This window comes from Anoplopoma fimbria, chromosome 20, assembly GCF_027596085.1.
Source record: "Anoplopoma fimbria isolate UVic2021 breed Golden Eagle Sablefish chromosome 20, Afim_UVic_2022, whole genome shotgun sequence".
Classification (NCBI taxonomy): domain Eukaryota; kingdom Metazoa; phylum Chordata; class Actinopteri; order Perciformes; family Anoplopomatidae; genus Anoplopoma; species Anoplopoma fimbria.
This window is the reverse complement of record NC_072468.1, coordinates 20,314,788-20,320,246: the sequence shown is the minus strand read 5'-3', so window position 1 is coordinate 20,320,246 and position 5,459 is coordinate 20,314,788.

Below are 5,459 nucleotides of genomic sequence, written 5' to 3'. Positions count from 1 at the left end.
CTTTCTCCTAAGCTGAGATACAAATGAAGCATCTTAAGAAAACAATTGCGCCACCACAGTCTCCCCACCTGCTACATCACTGCTTGGCAGTTCATAACAGTCATTTAAGCTTTTTTCCGAGACCCCCCCCCCCCCAAGGTACTGATTCATCAAAACCTCATACATGGAAACCTTGATCCCCCCCCAACCAACAAATCCCCCACTTGACGTAGATCGTGCTGTAACTCCAACTGACCCAGCTGCCGGGCTGCGTGTGTGAGCAACATGCACAGGAAGAGTTCGTCTTTTATGAGACTGCTCTGCTGCATCATATGGGTTAGTCTATTTAGGTCTAGGCCGCTGGCACGGACTAAGTTGGGGCTTAAGAACCAAATTTAGTTGAAAGAAGATCCCTGCTGGGGAAACTGATCACTGGAGAAAGGAGGGAGGGCAGGCCATTCTCCTTTTGGTGTTTTTTATTCTGTATCAAGACAGTGGTAGGCTAGGGAAGAGACAGAGGAGAGAATGTTCTGGTAGGATCTGATCCAAGGCCAGAAGGGGTTTCGGTTCCAGAAACCAAAGCAACTGCTCTTGAAACAAAGACAATATAAATTGAGCTCCATGCTGTATTTTTAAGTTACTGAAACTGAAATTTGGACATGCATGCAAGAGTTGTCTTAGAATGTGGTTTTTTGATGCAATGGGTAGCTGGGAAAAAACAATGAGTGACTCACAATAGGAAAGTTGAGCAACTCCCAGCTTTATTGCAGCTAAACACTTGCTGATATAGTAATTGCATATGTCTAATAATTCATAATACCATTCATGATACTTTTTTTTACGTCCAGTATGTAGTTTAGTCCCGAGAAGAAATAAATAAATCAAAAATGAATCCCAGTGAGAGTAGCTGGAGTTTTCTTTTGGATTGTGTGCCTGACATGTGCTTCCATATATCTTTGAAACACACCGGCCTCTTTGTTCCAAAAACACATTGTTTCATGTTCTGGTGTTTATTTGAGATCTAGTAGTTTGATCATAATCCCATAATATAAAACAAAGGCATTATTGCTTACTTGACTTTCCATCTTAATAACATTAAATTGTTTTGTAATTCAACAGCGTCAATGTTTTTCTTTCCTTCTATTTTAAACTGTACAGTATACGAATAACTGTTATATAAGTACCATCTATTGATATCATTTCACACTGGGGTGAATCAATGTCAATGAGCGATGACATGGATAGGACCTACATTACTTTTGAGATAAATCAAATAATTAAAAAAATTCTACAATACAAATTAGGACTCTATTCTGCATTGACAACGTCAAACAAGAATTTAGAACCCAGAGACATTAACCCAAGGGATGTTACTATTACTACCGAGAGACAAACAAGGTATTATATATGTTAAGCTAATGACTTACAGTAAATACAATCTATAGTTCTACACTTTAGAGTGCAAAAATAAAGTAAATATATAAGAAATAAAAATATAAAAAGACAATATAGGTCTTACTGAAAAAGGGCTTATTGACCTTCCAGTGGCAACTTTAAAAGTTAAAAAAAAAACAGAATATTACAACAGGAGGAATGGACAGAATCTGAGGTCTGAAGAAAAATAAAATACCCCGAAGACAAAAAATGTCCCATTACTTTCACGATCAACATTAACCTGTAGCTGGATGCCAGAATATTATAATGTGGTCGAATACAATAAAATCAACATGTGCATAATGTAATAATGAAATAAACAGAACCTTTGTGATGAAATATTCATAATGTTTTCTTTCTTAATATATATTAATGGCAATTATTATATCCTATTGTATGGTGTGCCTAATATGTTGCCCCTCAACCACAGCAGGAGACTACAAGACGTTATTTGTATTTACTCTTTTTGTGTCCACATCCTTTTCTAAAACAAAAAGGTAACACTCATCAGTCTTCCTCTTAATAACATTAATTTGTTCTTAAGCTCAACAAGTTCTATGAAATATGGCCATTTTTTAAAGATATGATAGTCAAAGGCAATTGCACCACCGCAAAACTAACTAACAGAGAGTGACAGCATATCAGGGACAAAATGTCTTTGTTATTTATTTTCAAACATCTGCACACTTGTAAAGCTGGGTACCATTTTCATTACTTTTTGGCTCCCATTATTTGTCAACTAATCACATCAGGCTCTTGCATAAAAGTGCTCGTATTTATCCCCCTGAGCAAGCGGCTCCAACTTGTGTTCCCATCTTTCTCTCCTATTGCTGACACAGGGTCGGATGGGTAAGGGTGGGATTCAAGCCCTGCAGAAACATCTAGAAGGTGATAATAGGCTCTGGACAGGGGTCATGGAATACCCTGGAGGCACCGGCAGCTGTCTTGCTTACGTGTTTGTCTCATCAGATCCAGTTTGGTCGGCTGCGTTGACAACAAAGAGGACAAGTAAGACATCCATCTTGTGCTGGACAGGTGTCAGAAAACATGACGTTAATAGTGACGCTAAAGGACAGTACAGATGGTGGAGTAGGCCAAATACGAACATTAATAGGGTGGGAAAGCTGGATCTGAATGGGTGTTCCAAAATTAACTATGAATTTAATCGTGAATCTGCTTTGTCCAAAATCAGTGGTGCAATGTAACTACCGTAGGGGAACATTTACTGAAGCAAATGCAAAATTCAGAGCATAATTGCGATTGAGGGATTACTTCCACATGGTTCTCAACATGGCAACGGCTGAGCAGCTGAAGGTGCAAACAATGCACACACTGCAAACAATTTCTAATTTTGTTACTTTAATTACATTTTGGGAACAATACTTTTGTATTTTTTACTTAAGTAGGCTTTTGAATGCAGAACTTGTACTTGTATCTGAGCTCTTTTTAATGTTTTATTGGTAAATTTAATCTGCAAAGGATTTGACTACTCCCAACAATGTATAAAAACTGAGCTTTTTATTGCCAGAAAATAGGTATTATTTCCTAAAATCATAAAAATTAAAACAGGCATTTCTTCTCAGGATTTCAGTGGTCCGAGGAAAAGTCGTTAAAACGACTAGACATTCAATTTGAGTGCCAGGGTTGTAGATTGTACAAAGTGAGTTGACACAGAACTTGGAACTAATGTGGGTCATACTGAATCTAACCATGTGCTTTCACAATCAGCAATGTTTTAACAGCATGGAGTGAAAAGGATCTTGTTATTTCAATATGGCTATTGTAATAAGCGTTTTATTCTAGAACAATCAAAGCTTTATTTTGAAACTATTATTTGCTGAAATTGCCACCAAAGTGCCCTAAATATGAATAACACCATAATTCAGCGAACAAAAGCATTATTAAGAAGAGTTTGGCTCTTTACAGAAGTAACCATAACCAGATGGGACTACATTATGCAAAAGAAAGGCCTGACAACCAGTTGTTTGTTTCTGCCATGTCACTGTTCACCTAAAACTACTTCTGAGATTCAAATTATTTACAAGAATACATCTTTATTCAATAGAATATTAATATTTGAACAATTCCTTTGGTTGATATTTAAAACAACTTCAACATCCAGCTAAACAAACAGCTAAAACAAGCAGCTAAATGTGTTTGAAGTTTGCACGTTAATACAGCTACAGATTCTATGAAATAATGTAATTTCTTATGTGCAGTCTCAGTGAAGGTAGCAGTAACATGTGGCTCAAGGTCCAGCACCTTAGTTGTTATGCTGAAGTTATGCTGAAGCTCTGTGTGTTCAGGCATGTCAGCAAGGAGACGGACAGCTCCAACAGGTGGAAAGGATATAACGTAGGGGGAGTATGAACCCTTTTATCCCGGCACAGAGGGAGAAAGTGTTGTCAGAGGGATTGCCCAAAATAACCTCCCTGGTGTGTGGAAAGTGGTGATATGATGTGGAGCTAACAGGAGAGAGATAGATGGATGGTAAGGGGCCCCAGTGCAAACTGTAGGTGCAAAAGCAGGGGCCATCCCAGGACTGACTTTCAGCAAAGACATTGTCAAGGTTAAAAGGCAACAATTTTGTATTCTGCTTGAGGAAATGTAGTTGTAATGCAATTAGAAATGATAATTGAACTGGGAAAAGTTTGTGACTTTTTATATTAGAGGAAGAATAATTGACATTATAATCAATAAAATGGGCAACTTTAGCACGCAATACATGTTCTGGGAGTAATCCTAGAAGGCTTGGGATTATTAGTCAGATAATTCAGAAATACTTCCTTACTAAGAAATTGCCAGAAAAAAATGATCTATTAGTGTTTCACTTTATCTATTCATTGAAAATATTAATTTTTTGAGCGCCTTGGTAGCGGAGTGGTTGCAGTGCAAACAATATATGCAACAGCCTGGGTTTGATTCAAGCCTGTAAATGTTGTTTGTTCATAAATGAATATTGGGCAAATTCAAAGATGAGGTCAAGGGATTGTTTTGAATTAACAACCCCATAAAAATGTTAGATGCTTTGTCTCATTTGCTGTGGATTATTGGTTTTTATCCTCAGGGCCTTTTCTAACTGAGCACAGTTAGTCTTTTGCTGGCACTTGGTTCCTGTGGAGGAAAGAACTGAGGACTGTGGAGGTTCTTAACTCTGACGTTATGAAATTAAACAAATGCAAACATACCACTTCCTGTATAAACTTCTTTGCATCTTTCAGCCACAAAGATACTTCCAATACCATTTTGCCTACACAAGCTGACTTATTCTACAGTGTCAATTTCCAGGTAGTCACACTTTGAATTAATAAATGAGCAATTCAAATGTATTTCCATGATGCATCAGTGGCGCCTGGACAGAAAGGGAGATCTATAAAGAAGAGATATAATTCCTCGAGATTTACATATAGCTAAATAGTAGAATGGTAATATTCAAAATAACAGTTTGTGCTCCTGCTGCAATTGGCCAAGTGATATACAATATTATATTTTATAAATATTAAAAACGACAAAAAGTGAAAAATAATAATAATAATATATTTATATAACCATACGATAGCAGGCGTAAGAGGAAAAAAGGATTTCTTACTTGAAAAGTGCATTTTGTAAACCAAATAGATTCACCCACCCCCACGCAGATCAGCAGTTGTACAGATAATGGTCTTGGACCATTATCTACCATAAACTACAGTTCTGTAAATCCATTATCACCCTGTAAATGTTGTCTGGTATACATTAAGAAAAGATAAGATAAGATAAGGTAAGGTAAGATAAGATAATCCTTTATTAGTCCCGCAGCGGGGAAATTTGCAGGCTTACAGCAGCATAGAGTAAAGTGCACACAAGAGACATAGTAAAAGAAAGACAAGATAAAAATAAAAACGAAATAAAAAAACAAGTATTAAGAAGTCAGAGGTCCAAATCAAAGAGGATGTCTTCACTTTAAATCCGAAAATCCCAAAGTATGTTGTTTTTTGTATGTTGAGCTAATGTGCACTGTATAATAGTCAATGGGATAGAGTTCATGTGGCTGCTATGCAAACTTG